Raw genomic sequence first — 17,337 nt, 5'->3', positions numbered from 1 at the left:
TTTCAAAAGCTGGGAGGAGGGAGAGAAACAAAGGGTCTTGGTCTTTCTATATGCTGCTTTTGTCGGGGACAGAACAGGAATGGAGTCTTAGAACTTTTAGTAAGTAATCTAGCTAGGTATGTGTTAGATTATGATTTCTTTAAATGGCTGAGAAAAGAATTGTGCTGAATAGAATAACTATTTCTGTCTGGGTATCTTTTTTTGTAACTTAAGGTTTTGCCTAGAGGGGTTCTCTATGTTTGGAATCTAATTACCCTGTAAGATATCTACCATCCTGATTTTACAGGAGGGATTTCTTTATTTCTATTTACTTCTATTTTTATTAAAAGTCTTCTTGTAAGAAAACTGAATGCTTTTTCATTGTTCTCAGATCCAAGGGTTTGGGTCTGTGGTCACCTATGCAAATTGGTGAGGCTTTTTATCCAACATTTCCCAGGAAAGGGGGGGTGCAAGTGTTGGGAGGATTGTTCATTGTTCTTAAGATCCAAGGGTCTGGGTCTGTAGTCTCCTAGGCAAATTGGTGAGGCTTTTTACCAAACCTTGTCCAGGAAGTGGGGTGCAAGGTTTTGGGAAGTATTTTGGGGGGAAGGATGCATCCAAACAGCTCTTCCCCAAGGTACAAAATATTCCACCCGTTGTCCTTGGACTGGCCGCTACCACCACCAAACTAATACTGGTTACTGGGGAAGTTTTGGCCTAAGCTGGTAAAGATAAGCTTAGGAGGTTTTTCATGCAGGTCCCCACATCTGTACCCTAGAGTTCAGAGTGGGGGAGGAACTTTGACACAGGTAAAGCAAGTAGAGAACAGCTCCTAATAAGGGTTTTATATCTAACTGGCTGGCTGGGTGTCCATAAAAGGGAGCTCCCCCTTTATTTATCACAATCCCAATACAAGACAGCAGGAACAAATCCATAGGGGTAAGGGATATTTCACACCAGGATGGGAAGACACCCAACTGCAGAACAGCAATTCCAGGGCCGGTTCTACACTTTGGGCTGCGACAGGGTCAACAGTCCAAAAATCAGGGGATTCACCTGCATCTATGAAAGCCAAGAGGATGCAGAAGGAGAAGGAAACCTTCATGATGACAGGGAGAGCACAGGCTGCAATGGGAATAGAGGTGCTGAATTGTCATTTCTGACAGCAAACACTTCAAAAGGGGCTTTTATAGACTGGATTGAACAGCGGAACATCACAAGTGAAATTCGGGCAAATAAGGGAAGTTAAGCTAAGTGCCTTCCTACACCCTGCTGAAGACTCCCAGGGACTATGGGAAATGTAACTGTTATGGACCTACTGGGAGAAGCTCCATAGTTAAGGGTCCATTGTTTTTTACTTTGTTTAATTTAAAGCAGGTATTCAGCATCTTTGTTTCACATGAAGAATACTGGTTTCAGAGTAGCAACCGTGTTAGTCTGTATTTGCAAAAAGAACAGGAGTACTTGTGGCACCTTAGAGATGAACCAATTTATTTGAGCATAAGCTTTCATGAGCTACAGCTCACTTCATCGGATGCATTCCGAATGAAGAATGCTGTGTACCATTTTCAAACTTACAGCACACATCCTGTCATAAATATAAAGGGAAGGGTAACCACCTTTCTGTATACAGTGCTATAAAATACCTCCTGGCCAGAGGCAAAATCCTTCACCTGTAAAGGGTTAAGAAGCTAAGGTAATCTGGCTTGCACCTGACCCAAAATGACCAATGAGGGGACAAGATACTTTCAAATCTGGAGGGGTGGAAAAAGGGCTTTTATCTGTCTGTCTGTGTGATGCCTCTGCTGGGGACAGATCAAGAAAGCAATCAATTCAACTCCTATAAAGTTAATAAGTAATATAACTAGAAAATGTGTTAGATTTTCTTTTGTTTTTTGGCTTGTGAAATTCGCTGTGCGGGAGAAAATGTGTATTCCTGTTTTTGAGTCTTTTTGTAACTTAAGGTTTTGGCTAGAGGGATTCTCTATATTTTGAATCTGACTGCCTGTAAGATTATCTTCCATTCTGATCTTACAGAGTTATTCTCTTATATTTTTTTGTTCTTCTAATAAAGTTCTGATTTTTAAGAATCTGATTGGGTTTTTTGGGTCTTAAAAATCCAAGGAGTTTGTGCTCATCTTATTCTCAAGCCTCCCCAGGAAAGGGGGTGTAAGGGCTTGGAGTTCCTATTTCCCCAAAATATCCCCCCAAGTGGTCCTTTCCCTGTTCTTTGTCTAAAACACTTGGTGGTGGCAGCGTTTTACCTAATCCAAGGGCAAAGACTTTGTGCCTTGGGGAAGTTTTAACCTAAGCTGGTAGAAATAAGCTTAGGGGATCTTTCATGTGGGTCCCCACATCTGTACCCTAGATTTCAGAGTGGGGAAGGAACCCTGACACATCCTGTGAGGAAAAACCTCAATTTTCAGAAGACTTTCAAATACATCTGTTAATTGGGTTATGAGACAGCTTGAATTAAAATTGGGTCTGTTAAAAAAATGTTCTTTGAATCGCATCATGCTTTTTCAGATGCCCCTAGCTAAGAAACACCTTGTAACTAATCCTTCCTACCTTCCATACAGTTATCTCTGGGAACTGCATAGTTGCAGACAAGGCAGACACATCTGTCCAAGTGGAGAAATCACAGGGATTGCTGGATCTGACTGATCCACTCCACTCCACTGTCCTGTCGGACATTTATCTGATGCTAAATCCTGTAGTGGACAGTTATGTAACAGCTGACAAGTAGAGGGCATCTCTTCCTAAGGTGTGGAGCAATTGCTTTTCTTTTGTAGCAGGATCATTGCTATTTATTGCTTTGATATGATCCCGGCTATGTAATGCCCCTGTAATGCAAACACCCCTGTCAGTATAACTGCACACCAGCACCGCTCCTAACTGCTTACCTGCCCAAGGAAGGATAGAATGACACCACTTACGCTTTGCTACGGGAGATGTATCATTGGCTTGCTGCAGTGCCAGGTTTACCGAGCAACACTGGCCTTTTCTCCAATTACACCAGGACTGACAGTCCCCTGCCTTTCTACCAGCATGTCAAAGCAAATGCGATTACCCCAGTCTCAAGGAAGGACTTAGACATTTGCAGTGAATAAACACAAGGTTCGCCAGCCTAAGAGGCACTTGATTGCCACTTAAATACCTCTCTTTCTTTCCATAGGAATTGCTAGACTGGGTCAAAACTGTGGTCCACCTTGTCTAGATTCCAGCTTCCAGCAGTGGCCAGCACCAGCCACTTCAGGGGGAGGTACAAGGAACCCAGTAATAGGCACCTATAGGATAATCTCTAGATGGAAAAGTCTCCTCCTAACTCCCAGTAGTTAGCAGTTGGCTTCTGTCCAGAAGCACCTGGCAGGTGACTCGAGTCCTGCATTTATCTGCAGATAAAGGACACCACAGGCATTGGAAGTGCATGCATAACTTCCAGGGGTTCCTCTTCACACTGCAACCCAGAACCAGCTTGAACCCCACCCAGGATTCTAGGAAAACTTAACACCACCCCTGGTCACCTCTAAGAAGCAACTTCCCCACTCGCAAGCACTGAGTCTGTTCAAGAGAAAAGAGAACTGTTATGACAAGGAAAAGGGAACCATGCATTCGTTTTAGAAAACACCAAACCCACATTCAAAAATGTGCAAACATAAGCCACCCACCCCACAGGGCACTGGGCAGTGTCCTTTGCCTCAGTGTCCCACCTGTCCTCAGCCCGATGAACGAACGTCCTTTTAGCACATCACTCCCCTCTCCCACCGCTGCACGCCACTCACAGTTGGTCAGCAAACACCCAGAATTCAGAGGTGCATACATGGGGGTTCACCTCCCACCCCTGGGGGGTCTGGGGGCAGGAGAAGCATCAAGCAATGCCTCTGACACCTCTGCTCACTCTGCCATGGCTGCCCACCGCTGCCATCATTCACTCCGGTGCCACTCTTTGTGATGCCACATTCTGAGGTTCCACCGCTTCACCCAGCTCTGGGTGATTTCAGGGGGGAGTGGGGAACCTCGCTGCTGATGCGGGCTAGGCCCTCTCTTTCACTGCGCCAGCTGTCCCACGCCAGGTCTAAGGCTCAGCAGTGAGACCTGGTTATCAGTGAGTCCAGCTCCAGTGATCATAAAACAAAACAGAGACTCTCTAGTGGGTCAAATTAGCTGTCTTCAAACAGTGGCGAGTGGGAGGGTTAAATGGTGCCTAAGGGCAGGTCAACACAGCACTGTCTACACCAGGGTTTGGTCAGTATAACTGCGTCACTCACGGGTGTGGATTTACCCCTGAGTGACGTCATTCTTTCAATGGACATTTGTAGTGTCGACCTGGCCTAGGACTCTTAGGCAGAGCCCACCCCACCAGGTAGGAACACCTGTCCTCACTCTCTCAAACTTCGCTGGGATTTGGCATCCCTAAACCCTGCTTAGTGAGTGCGCTTCAATTGAGGGTGACCCCTTCAATCAGGATGCTAAGCACAGTTCTGCTGCCTTTTACTCATGCAATAAGGATAGCAACGTGTCATTACCTTTGCATTCAATACTAAAGTGATTTGTAACCCAACCCCAGCCAAAATTGACCACTTTGGCAATGCAGCTCTGTCTGCTGAATACCTAGGCAGAGTAAGTGTGTTTACACAAATACAGTCCAGTCCTGATGAGTCTAGCTCATCACTAGATGTCAGGGGAGAACTCATTCTGACCCTGCTCACATGCCCTGTGCCACTGTGCCTTGATCCCTGGTCCAGGGGGAGCACCTGTAGGGATGAGACAGGAGGTTCAGGCTCCGGGCCCATTCAAAGGGCACTCTGTCGCTGGTGCCATCACCAGGGTGAGACATCAGATCATTGTCTGGCTCACTTGTCATTCAGGATCTCACAGCACTTTTCTGCAAGAACAGAGAAGTTAGATAGTGTCTTGGCCAAATCCCAATCCCTAACTTAGCCTTGGACATTATGTTCTTCCTCGCCTCCTATCCCCAACAGTTGTGTGTGCTGTTAAATAAGCTCTAGCTGTCTGCCCCAGAGCTGCTGCATTTCAGTGGTGGGAGAGGTCTTTTCTGTAATGTACAATAATTTGGAAATGGGTTTTTATGGTTTGGAAAATGCCTGGAGATGTGTGAATGAAAGAAGTCATGGGGTCTACGGTCAGTCTTTGTTATCATTCCATCTTGGACCTCTATGCCATGAGGATCAAAAGGGGGCCAGGTTTGATGGCAGTTTTGTGTGTTACTCTTCAATGTCTTAACAGGCTTGTTGTATTCATTTTGATGCACTATATGGGCCCAAAGAGTCAAAGGTGTTAACATGACCCCGTTACCGTCCAACATTAAACAGTGTTAAACAAGGTTTGGGGTTTGGTACACAAAAATCTCAGCCACTTAGCACCACAGCAAACACACCAGGAAACATCCTTTTAACCTTTTATTAAAGATACAGAAAAGAAGGAAAACCAGTTAAAGCGTTTGACATATAAGGGAGTAAGTAAATTTTTCATTTTAACAACTTCCATTGTTCTTTCCCTTTAGCTGGAGAGATCCTTTAGAAGGAAAAAAACCCTTGTTTGACAGTCTTAGATGGTAGTAACTGTCTTTTTCTAGGGAAATGAGAAACAATAAGTTGAGCTCGGCTGGAGCTGTTATTATTGGAATCATAGGACTGGAAGGGACCTCGAGAGGTCATCTAGTCCAGTCCCCTACACTCAAGGCAGGACTAAGTATTATCTAGACCATCCCTGATGGGTGTTTATCCAGCCTGTTCTTAAATATCTGCAATGATGGAGATTCCACAACCTCCTTATTGTTGTTGTTAAAGTCCAGTCCTGTTTCCTGGAGGCAGAATGAGACAAACACACTCAAGAGGGGAGAGAAAAGAAAAAGATAGAAAAGGCAGCTAGTGTCAACTCTCACTTGCAATGAGAGTGGAATGAGAGTGTCAACTTCCACTCGCTGCTGGAAAACCACAAGCCCAGCACACGGTCTGATCAGCCACTGCAAGATTTGTCAAACTTGTACCAGCATTGGGCTTCTTAAGACATTGTTTTTAGCTGCTTCTTTCTGGGCACAGGCTTACAGCAGTGTGGTAAAATATACAGTCGTGGCTCGCTGAGCCAGACCCTTATTAGATAGAGGGCAAAAGGAGAAGAATAGGAAAGAGATGTAATCAGGTTGGGAAGGAAAAGAACATACGGGGTGTGGGCGGGGGGGTGATCAGGATTTAGCCAGAACCAGTGGAGGTGGTGATGTCATCTGTGTCCCTCTTTCTGGTCTGGTCTGATCAGAACATTTCTCAGGATCATGACACTGAAGGCACAATGGTGTCATGCTGGATCCCAGGGTCCCAGGAGACAGTGGGGGTGGTATCCATGCTGGTGAAGTTTGCTCTTTCCCCTTCCTTCAGTCAGCAAGCATTCACATGCATCTGTCTGTATTCCCCCACGCTGCCACTCCCACTAGAATGAGAGCTCCACTTGGTTTTCCACCATCAATGCAGCTCTCATACTGGTGTCCCTGGCTGGGGAGAACTTGGCACACAAATCCAGGAACATCACACAGATCCAGGAACATTCAGTTGTCACTGTTCATTGTCCCAAACCTGCAGTACAACGTGCTCTTACCAACTTGTTTCTTGGCCCCAGAAGTGGTGCTCCACCATCTTCAGCTGCTCCATGAAGCCCATCAACAACTTTGAACTGATTTTTGCTATGTCCCTCAGCAAACTGTCCTCGAAGACATCATTCTGTCCCCTGTATTTGCGACGTTGATTAGAAGAGTGCAGAGTTCTGCGGGCTCCCTTCTTGTCAGAGGTGCACACCGAAAAATGCCTCACAGGTTTGTGGAATTTAAAAAAAAAAAAAGTCATGAAAATTACAGGATATGGATGGCATTAAGGGATAGAGGAAGTTGCATGGTGGATGCTTGACCCCTAGCTCCCCGAGATCCCTGCACAACCCTTTTCTACTTCACAACACATGGCAAAATGTTCCCCAAAGGCATTGTGCCAGATGGCTGTGCGTGGCACTCTGAGATACCTACTCATGGTACACCACATTGTGCAATGACACAAGCACTCATGAAGTGTCCAAAGAAGGTCTTGTTCCATCTCTGACTTCTGTGGTGTCCAACCACCCTGGGAAAGTAGTACCTCAGCTTGGTCTTTCTGCTCACAGGGCAAAGCCCCAAAGTACCTTCCAGGATCAGCATTCAAACTATCATATTAACCTTTGGATTGAGCACCCAACGAGGATGAATCAGGGCAGGTTTACACCTCTCTTAAACCTATTGTTTGTCCATCTCTCTTGCAGACTCAGGTCTTGTCTACATTTAAAACACTTCAGTGAAGACGCTAACTACACCGATGGGAGAGGTTCTCTGGTCTGTATAGGTACCCCACCTCCCGAAGAGGCTATGGATCTATGGATTTTGTATTAATTATATTAACAACATGAACAACATCAGAGGCAAAAGATGATGTCCTCCCATGCTCTGGTGAGTTACAGCAGCTAGGTCGACAAGAGAATTCTCCCATTCACCCAGAGCTGTCTACACCAGGGGTTAGGTCAATTTAACTGCGTCATTCAGGGGTGTGGATTTTCCCAGTGTAGACCAGGCCTCAGTAAGATGACACAGCCATCAGGTCACATTCAGGTTTTTCCTTGTAGCCATAAGATCCAAAAGCTTAATTTATTATTGAAATTAGAGCTGGAGAAACTGGTGGACTAATCAGAGAGTGCCAAAAATGGCATTCTAACCCACCATGCTCACTTTGAACCTTGCTCGCACGCCTCTGACAATAAAGGTTTATAATAGAAGCAAGGACACACACTTCATTTATTAATCTGCATGCAGTGATGCCAGGGGTAGTCAACTATTTTTTATCAAGATCCAAATTTCTTGGTCAACGTATAGTCCAGGGCCAGACTCCAAAGAAACATTTTTTCATGCTGCAATAGCAATAATTATAATAATAAGTAAATACAGTCCATTCAAAAGTGTCTGGTGGTCTGGATTCTGCCTGTGGTCCATCTATTGAGTGCTCCTGCACTACAGTATGTGAAACCTCTATCATTTTTCATCCCTTCCTTCTTTTCTTCAGACAGACTTATTCCTTCCTACTTACTATTATCAATTTTTAACTATTACCACCAAGAGCTATTCCCAAAAGAGAAGAAAATAAAGTGTATTTGTTATTGATACAATCCTAGCACAGAAAGTGCATGAAGAAGGATCATCTTTGTGTATGTCTGGTAATGTCAGGAAAAGATTTTATTCATCTCATTTTATCTTGTGTGTGTGAGTGTGTGTGTGTGTGTGTGTGTGTCTTTGGCTTTGCTGTACTTCACACCTGGCACTATTAGAAAAGCAATTAGGTTAACAGCTTCCTGGCTCCAACTGTCTGACAAATGCTGAATTGCAATGCAAATTAACTCCAGTTTATCGCTCACCTTTAACGCTTCAAAGATGAAAGGTCTCCAGAAACCCCCATATGAATGGTGTCTGAAAAATGATATCATTTTGATTTGATTTCAGTTACATTAACAAATCTATGTGTCCATATCCCTGATGATGGATTTAATTCGTATGTACAAATAGCTTTTTCTTCTTTTTCTAACGACAAACAAACCAAGTGACTCAGGTCTTGTCAACACTTGAAACGCTACAAAAGCATAGCTGCACTGTGGTACGGCTTCAGTGTAGAAACTACCTGTGCCAACGGGCGGGATTCTCCTTTTGGCATGGGTACTCCACTTCCTTGAGAGGTGATACCTAAGTCAACGGAATCATTCTTCCATCAACCTAACACTGTCTTCATGGGGACTTGGGCCTGGTCTACGCTACGGGGTTAGGTCGACGTAAGTTGCCTTGCATTGACCTACCTGTGGATGTATCTTCACTTAAATTTGGCTCCCACTGACATAAATGCCTCTCTACACCAATTCAGTAACACTGCCTCCCTGAGCAGTGTAGAGGCACGGTCAATGTAAATAGGTCGACGCACTGTCAGTTGCTTATGTCGACTGTTACTGGCTTTCAGGAGCCATCCCACAATGCCCTACACTGACAGTCCAATTGTTACAAGTGCCCCTGGTGAGGACACACAGTGCCGACACAAGGAGCCAAGTGCGCACACGCACACACAAGCAATTTCATAACTGCCCTGGCTGTATGCCCCCATAAGTTAGGCCAATATAATTTTGTAGTGTAAACGTGGCCTTAGGTTGGCTTAACTACTTCACTCAGAGGTGTGGATTTTTCACACCACTCAGCGATGTACCTGGGTTGACTTAACTTTATAGTGAAGCTCTGGCCTCAGAAGAAGAGCTAGGTACAGAAGCTAGGCTCCCAGTGCCCAGTGCCCTAAGCTAACTATTACACCAGTGATATTTTCTAAGCTCTCTCTCTCTCTCTCTCTTCCCCCTCCCCCACCCCCCGTGCCCCTCAGTACATTCAGCCTCTCCAAGTCCTGTCATATTCCCTGGCCCACTTCTCCTGTATGTAGCCTCAGTTGTTCTCTTCCTGGACCTCCCTATTCATTTCCTCATTTCTATCACCTTCCACCTAGTGATGGCTTGGCACAAAAAAGGTCTTCAAGGGTGGGCTGTGTTGGCATGGCTGCACTAGCAGGGTGGGTTGGCTGGTTCCTTCCTGTAGGACAGGGGAATCTGGAGCCACCAGCCCAATCTATATCTAAACCAGCCTCTGAAGTGCCATGTTCAGCCCACCTGCCCAAACAAGGGAAAGGAGGAAGGTGTGACTGAATGCACCCTTGTATTCACACCCTTGTGATGGAGTGTTCACCTCACACTTGCTCAGAAAGGGATAATGAAGACTAACAAGGGAGCTAATTAATCCAACAGGCCACAGCGGAGATGGATCAGCTGGCTAAGAAATTCCCTGACTGAGTGAGGGACCCCAGGTGAGGAGGAAAGAGCTGGGCTGGGCCTATAATGGCAGGAAATTGGCAGCAGAAGGGGCTGCGGGGAGAGCCTGCAGTCACTCCCTGTGAGAAGGGACGTGCGTTTGGGCTGGCAAACCCAGAGAAGGGTGAAGCCAGGATGGTAGGACAGGGCTCAGGGAAAGCACTAAGGCCTAGAAGGGAAAAAGTTTTGACTGCTGGCTAGAGGGTCCCTGAGCCGGAACCTGGAATAGAGGGCAGGCCTGGGTTCCCCTGCCAGTCACTGAGGGAATGGCACTACGAGGCAGTGAACAGGAAGGCTGCCTAGGACTGCTGAAGGAAGACTTTGGTACCCCGGAAGGGGAACACACCTGTTGGAGGGCCAAGTCATGAAGAGGCAGCAACAGCTTGTGGAGTGAAAGAGGGGCTGCTGCCCCTCTCGTGAGGCAGAGAAAGGTGTGCAATTGTGGGAAGGGGTGTGGACCTCACAAGCTATTCCCCAGAGTGACCAGGAGGAGGTGCCATCCTAGCAGTGAGCGGCGTGCCCTGTCACAACCCTACACACCATTGTAATAATATTTGTGCAAGGCATGCCTTGTGAGAGATCATTGGAAAACTCATAACTTGCTGATCAGTAATATAGTGGCAAAATGCACGTAGCAACATTATATGAAAAGTTATGAACATCAGGTGAAACCACGACTGAAGTTTTCTCTTCCCCCCTCCCCCCCGCACCCTACTCTCCTGCTGGTAATAGCTTATCTAAAGTGATCATTCTCCTTACAATGTGTATGATAATCAAGGTGGGCCATTTCCAGCACAAATCCAGGTTTTCTCCCCCCCCAAACAAACCCACTCTCCTGTTGGTAATGAACAACTGTTGAATTGGAATTCATTTGCAAATTGGATACAATTAACTTAGGCTTGAATAGAGACTGGGAGTGGCTAAGTCATTATGCAAGGTAACTTATTTCCCCTTGTTTTTTCCTCCCCCCTCCCCCCCCCAGACGTTCTTGTTAAACCCTGGATTTGTGCTGGAAATGGCCCACCTTGATTATCATACACATTGTAAGGAGAGTGATCACTTTAGATAAGCTATTACCAGCAGGAGAGTGGGGTGTGGGGAGAGAAAACCTTTTGTAGTGGTAAACACCCATTTTTTCATGCTTTGTGTGTATAAAAAGATCTTCTATACTTTCCACAGTATGCATCCGATGAAGTGAGCTGTAGCTCACGAAAGCTTATGCTCAAATAAATTGGTTAGTCTCTAAGGTACCACAAGTACTCCTTTTCTTTTTGCGAATACAGACTAACACGGCTGTTACTCTCAAACCTGAGCTGAGTAGTTTAAGTTGGAAAGGAAAGAGTATCCTGTGGTTATTGTGCTGTACTGAAACTCAGAAGAGCTAAATTCTAGTCCTGGTTCTGCTGTATGACTGTAGGCAAAACACTTAATCTCTCTGCTGTTCCCAGTCTTCTGCTAGGGATGTTTTATCCCTTTCTTCCATCCTTTGTCTGGCTTGTCTATTCGACTTGTAAATGCTTCAGGGCAAGGAAGGTCTCTTACCATGTGCAGATACAGCAATCAGCCCCCATGGGTTCCTGATGTCAGCTGCAGCTCTATGCTAATGTAATATGAGAATAATAATGAAACTAAATTGATCAAAAGAGCAGGTACACCCAATACATCAGGAAGCAGAAGACTGGCAGCACAAAAAGTACATTAGAGGTTGGGAAAGGAATTCACTTTCCTAGGGAGAACAATACACTCCATTTGTACACATCTGTTTTTATATCCAGGAAAGCATGCCAAGGAACTGGGTTCAAACTTTCAGCGACCACTGGGCAGTTGATCAGACATCAAACACCACTGGAGCTAACCCAGAACAAAGTAGCCGAGCCTACAAACAGAGAGAAATTCATAGCAACCTGCAAATCAGGGCCTTCCAGAGTAAGCCACAGCTATCTGAGCAGGTGTGTGACTCTAGATATACAGATAGGTTTAAGTGGGTTTTTCTGGTTGGTTCTAATTATTAGCTGTTTCATTAAGTTGATTAGTGCTGGGGGATTTTTTTCCTGAGCGGCATGACTGCACTAGCCGTACTAAATTACATTTAACCCACGCACTTCCTAGATCTCTTGTGGGGAGGGCATGAGGCTGCAGAACTTTCAAATGTGTTTTTAAAAGACTGTAAACAAAGGGGACTTATAAGCAGCTATGTTCTGCAGGGCTCTGCGTTAGGCCCCCTCCTCTTTAACCCCTTCATGATCAAGAAAAGGGGGGCAAATGTCACGTTAGTGATATTCACTAATGTACAAAACAATGCAGACTGGCAGGTGCCAAGGAGGTCAGAAAAATTCTAGGGAGGTGAAAAAATGAGAAATAGGGGCTTGATGCAATGTGGAAAATAGATCTGGGGGGAAATAATGTGAAATACAGATCTTCAGTGGGAGGGAGAGACCTGCACAGCTCTGACGCTGTAGGCCTAGATAGTGGACAGGACGTTAGACATGTGTTTGCAGGGGAAGAGGGTCTCTAGGAAGCATAACGGAATTGTGAACCCATTTGCAAAAGTGTCATATCACAAACGGGGGAGTGAACATTCTCTCTCAATACGGCTCTAATGAGACCACCTAGGGGTAGTTGGATGCAATTTAATGGCTGTGATAATAGTGTTTATTATCTAATCGTCCCTTCTGGCCTTAAACTCTGTGAAACCGAAGGGAACCGGACAATGACTTTGTAGGGCCAGCTTGGCTAAGAGATGGGAAGGTGCATGTCAATAGGGTAAAAATGTTTAAAAGGGGGAAAATCCACAGCAGAGCGGGGTGTAAGGCAGGATAACTATGAGCCATGGGATGAAAGTCTGAAAGGGGAAAATAGGTGAGTGTCCAGGATAAGCAGATCTACCGGTCTGTAGAACAGGCTCCGAACGGATGGGTGCCCCATCTCTTGGGACATTTAGAAAGCCGAGCCGATGCAGCATTTGAAAACACACCAGATGGAGCAAGAGCACATAGGGATGGACGACACTAAACTGGGAGGAGTGGTAGATACGCTGGAGGGTAGGGACAGGATACAGAGAGACCTAGACAAATTAGAGGATTGGGCCAAAAGAAATCTGATGAGGTTCAGCAAGGACAAGTGCATAGGTCCTGCACTTAGGACGGAAGAATCCCATGCACCAGTACAGACTAGGGACCGAATGGCTAAGCAGCAGTTCTGCAGAAAAGGACCTAGGGGTTACAGTGGACGAGAAGCTGGATATGAGTCAGCAGTGTGCCCTTGTTGCCAAGAAGGCCAATGGCATTTTGGAATGTATAAGTAGGGGCACTGCCAGCAGATCGAGGGACGTGATCGTTCCCCTCTATTCGACGTTGGTGAGGCCTCCTCTGGAGTACTGTGTCCAGTTTTGGGCCCCACACTACAAGAAGGATGTGGAAAAATTGGAAAACGTCCAGCAGAGGGCAACAAAAATGATTAGGGGACTGGAACACATGACTTATGAGGAGAGGCTGAGGGAACTGGGATGGTTTAGTCTGCAGAAGAGAAGAATGAGGGGGGATTTGATAGCTGCTTTCAACTACCTGAAAGGGGGTTCCAAAGAGGATGGATCTAGACTGTCCTCAGTGGTAGCAGATGACAGAACGAGGAGTAATGGTCTCAAGTTGCAGTGGGGGAGGTTTAGGTTGTATAGTAGGAAAATCTTTTTCACTAGGAGGGTGGTGAAACACTGGAATGGGTTACCTAGGGAGGTGGTAGAATCTCCTTCCTTAGAAGTTTTTAAGGTCAGGCTTGACAAAGCCCTGGCTGGGATGATTTAGTTGGGGATTGGTCCTGCTTTGAGCAGGGGGTTGGACTAGATGACCTCCTGAGGTCCCTTCCAACTCTGATATTCTATGATTCTATGATCCTACAAGTCCCTGATTGTGATGGTAAGCACACATGACAGATGAGCCAGCCCTTGGCACCAGCCCGCTGGTGAGCTGTCGGTTTTGTTCCCTAATAATAGATCCAAGAGGCAGTAATTTAAATTAGCTTTAATTATGTCTGCTGACGGGTGGGGCTCTTGCCAAAGGGCCCCTTGCCGTAACTTGTCAAGCCAATGAGCCATGTTGTTGAAAGGACAGAGCAAACCTTCACTTTAGCATCAGAAAAGTGTTCTACAATTTCTACTGCACCAGCAGCTTAGAAAGAGCCAGAGCACAGGATAGAACCGTGGATGAGATCCTCTTTCGTGCCAAGTTTACTTTACGGTGGTGACGTCCTCCTCTGCTGTATATTATTGCCCAACAAGCTCCCACTTATCTACAGTCTACAGAAACGTGCCGAGTTGGACAGAACAAGAGAGCATGAATGAGAATGCGTATGTTCCCATACACACCCCTGGGAGCCAGGAACTCCTGGCTTCTACTCCTGAGCCTAACATACACTCGCTGGGTGACCTCGGCTAAGTCTTTTAGGACAGGAATTTTCAAACCTGTGGGGCTCAAAAGCAGGCAGCTGGCTGAGCACCCATCAGCTCCTGACTTACTGGGCCAGAAGGAAGCTTCAGGAGCAGTTCACGGGCCGTTCAAAGTGCACGAAGAGCTCAGCTGGGAGGCAGCGCATTCCACTGGCTTGGATGCCAGAGGCGGAGTCGGGGGGCCTCTGGTCTGCCCCTGGCTCTGCCACTGACGGCAAGTCACCCTTCCCCATCTGTGAAGCAGAGCTCATGGTACTGACCCATCTTGGCCAAGTACTCTGACACTTCCCGCTGAGCAGCGCTAAGCCCAGCGTTATTAAGTGGATGGCGGTTTTCTAATTGCTGTTGCTAATAGGAGCCTGGACTGGGTTCAAGTACTGTCTAAGGCTGTGTCTGCACTCGGAGCTGGGGGTGGGGGGTGGTTCCCAGCTTGCGTAGACGTACTGGTCCTAGCTCTCATCGACTTGCACTACTATTTTTCGCACTCTCTCGTCAGTAGCACGGGCAGCATGGGCTAGCCACCCCAAGTACAAACTTGTCTGACCCCCCCCCCCCCAGATACATACACCACCCAGCGAGCCCACGCTACCTGTGCTACAGGGCTACACTACTATTTCGTGTGCACTAGCTTGATGAGAGCTGGCACAGGTGTGTCTACGTGGGCAGGGATCACCCCCCAGCTCGTAGCGTAGGTTTAGCCTCTGATACAGACTCCCTGTGTGACCCTGACCAAGTCACTTAACCTGTCTATGCCTCAGTTCCCCATCCATAAAATGGGGTTGGTAGTCCCGGCTCTCATCCTCTGCCTCTCTTGTCTAATTAGATGTGAGACTCTCTGGGGCAGGCACTGGCTCTTCCTGCGTGTCTGGGGAGTGCTGATCTCAGTTGGGAACTCTAGGTGTTACTGTATTGTAATAACAATATTAATGTTTTCCTGGGATTCCAGATGCTATTCTTGTGGGAACAACGGTAGGGAAATCTGCAGTTGCTCATTTTACCCAACATGCCAGAGGCCAGAACCACAATAAGTTGGGGCATTTCAGCAGCTGAATACATCATCTGCAGCCCATCAGGGCTCTAGGGAAGGAAGAAAACCCACCCTGTTCTGAGCTAAATATTGGTTCTCCAGAGCAAGGTGGAATAATAGTGAAACCTGCCAAGGAAATATACAAGGGAGAAATCCTAGCTACCAAGTGCAGGGATTAGACTGTACAAGCTGCTTGCTAGCTCCTGAGTGTCACTGAGCTGGTTTCAGAGTAACAGCCGTGATAGTCTGTATTCACAAAAAGAAAAGGAGGACTTGTGGCACCTTAGAGACTAACCAATTTATTTGAGCATAAGCTATTACCATTTCATTGCTGCTGTAACCACACAAGAGGCTATGAGTGAGCTCAGCTGGGGATCTGTGTATTTCTGAACGACATTCATGATCAGGATTTTGCTTTCATGTCTAAGAAGAAAATCAGTAACATCTTCTCAGCTGCAACCAACCAAAGCCTGGATCTCACCCTAAGCCTGGTGTGGAGTGGAATCCAATCTCACCGTCTGGGCCCATGCAGAATTTACAAACATCTCTTCATGTCCATCACCAAGCAACTGACTGTCCGGCCTCACAAAACCCAAACTTTCAAAACAATGTTATTGTGACTTCATAGAATCATAGAATATCAGGGTTGGAAGGGACCTCAGGAGGTCATCTAGTCCAACCCCCTGCTCAAAACAGGGTCAATCCCCAATTTTTGGCCCAGATCCCTAAATGGCCCCCTCAAGGATTGAACTCACAACCCTGGTTTAGCAGGCCAATGCTCAAACTACTGAGCTAACCCTCCCCCGCACTTGAAGTGAACTGTAGCTCATGAAAGCTCATGCTCAAATAAATTGGTTCATCTCTAAGGTGCCACTAGTCCTCCTTTTCTTTTTGCGAATACAGACTAACACGGCTGCTACTCTGAAACCAATCTCACTGAGCAACAGGAGGAGAGGTGATGGCACAGGGAGCTGAAGGGTAAGGACAAAGACTACCAGTTTGCGTGATTGCTTGTGAAAGTAACACCTTCATCTTGAGCGTGCAGTGTACGGGCTTGAGATTTGTGATCATGTCTCCCTCCAGTGGATGGCCTCAGTGACTGCAACAGCCTGCTAATTACTGCTAAATGAGTTACTCCTGCGTGCGGCACAAGTGGCAGGGGCCTGTGCTTTTGGTGCCGAGATTCCCTGGTTCAGTGTCTGCTGGGGACCATGGGGTCTATGTACATATGGCTAAGGTTTGTAGCACAGATGGTTTTTTGAAATAAATTAGACTGCAGTTTATACGCCTCCTTAGAGAGCTGGGCTTTGAGGGCATAAAGAGACTGGCCAAAGCCTTCCTGGAGTTAGAACTGAGCAGGAGACACTGAGTAAAGGCATTTCATAACACACGGACTCACTATTTTCCCTTTGGGCATCTAAGACTCACATCTGGCCACACCTGGCATGGGAAGCCTCCTCAGACCACAGTGCGTCACACACTTAGAAATGGGCAGCACGAGATACCATCATGGCCCTATGGCCACAGGATCCCTGCCCTCCCAGCACTCTGAGCTGCACACACTAATAATCAAGTCATGTTAGCTCAGGATGATGTCACATCAAACAAAGCCCGTGGGGTGATAATGCCCAGATCTGTGGATGCAGGAACCAGACAGATCCATCCAAAGCAGAAGCCGGTAAAATTAATAAATTAGCAATAGGCCCAAGACAAAAAGCAGGGATATGAATACAAATGTTCCCATCGTTCAGAGGTGTCACTGATGTAGGAGTTTGGTTTCAATATTGATAGAGATATGGCTGCAGAGTTGAGTTTTGGATGTGAACTTCCTCAAAAATTGGGGGGAAGGGGGTGTATCTGGGCTTTTTTCTGTAATATAAATAATCCCAAAACCAACCCAAAGGACTCTGCAGGGCACATGAAGGACTGCTACTGTGTTTGGCAGTGGTGTGACTGCTGCTGGGATACTGTGTCC

At 46.4% G+C, this 17,337-nt stretch overlaps 1 long non-coding RNA gene across 1 annotated transcript; it reads left to right on the top strand.

Moving 5' to 3' along the window:
* The first annotated feature begins 64 nt into the window (after window positions 1-64).
* On the top strand, window positions 65-8,132 carry LOC140912003 (uncharacterized). The gene is made up of 3 exons (XR_012159200.1): window positions 65-99; window positions 6,690-6,805; window positions 7,279-8,132. It is a non-coding gene; the product is annotated as an uncharacterized lncRNA (long non-coding RNA).
* The last annotated feature ends 9,205 nt before the right edge of the window (window positions 8,133-17,337 follow it).

This window comes from Lepidochelys kempii, chromosome 5 (genome assembly GCF_965140265.1).
Source record: "Lepidochelys kempii isolate rLepKem1 chromosome 5, rLepKem1.hap2, whole genome shotgun sequence".
In the NCBI taxonomy this organism is placed as follows: Eukaryota; Metazoa; Chordata; order Testudines; family Cheloniidae; genus Lepidochelys; species Lepidochelys kempii.
This window is presented reverse-complemented; position numbering and strand designations above follow the sequence as displayed.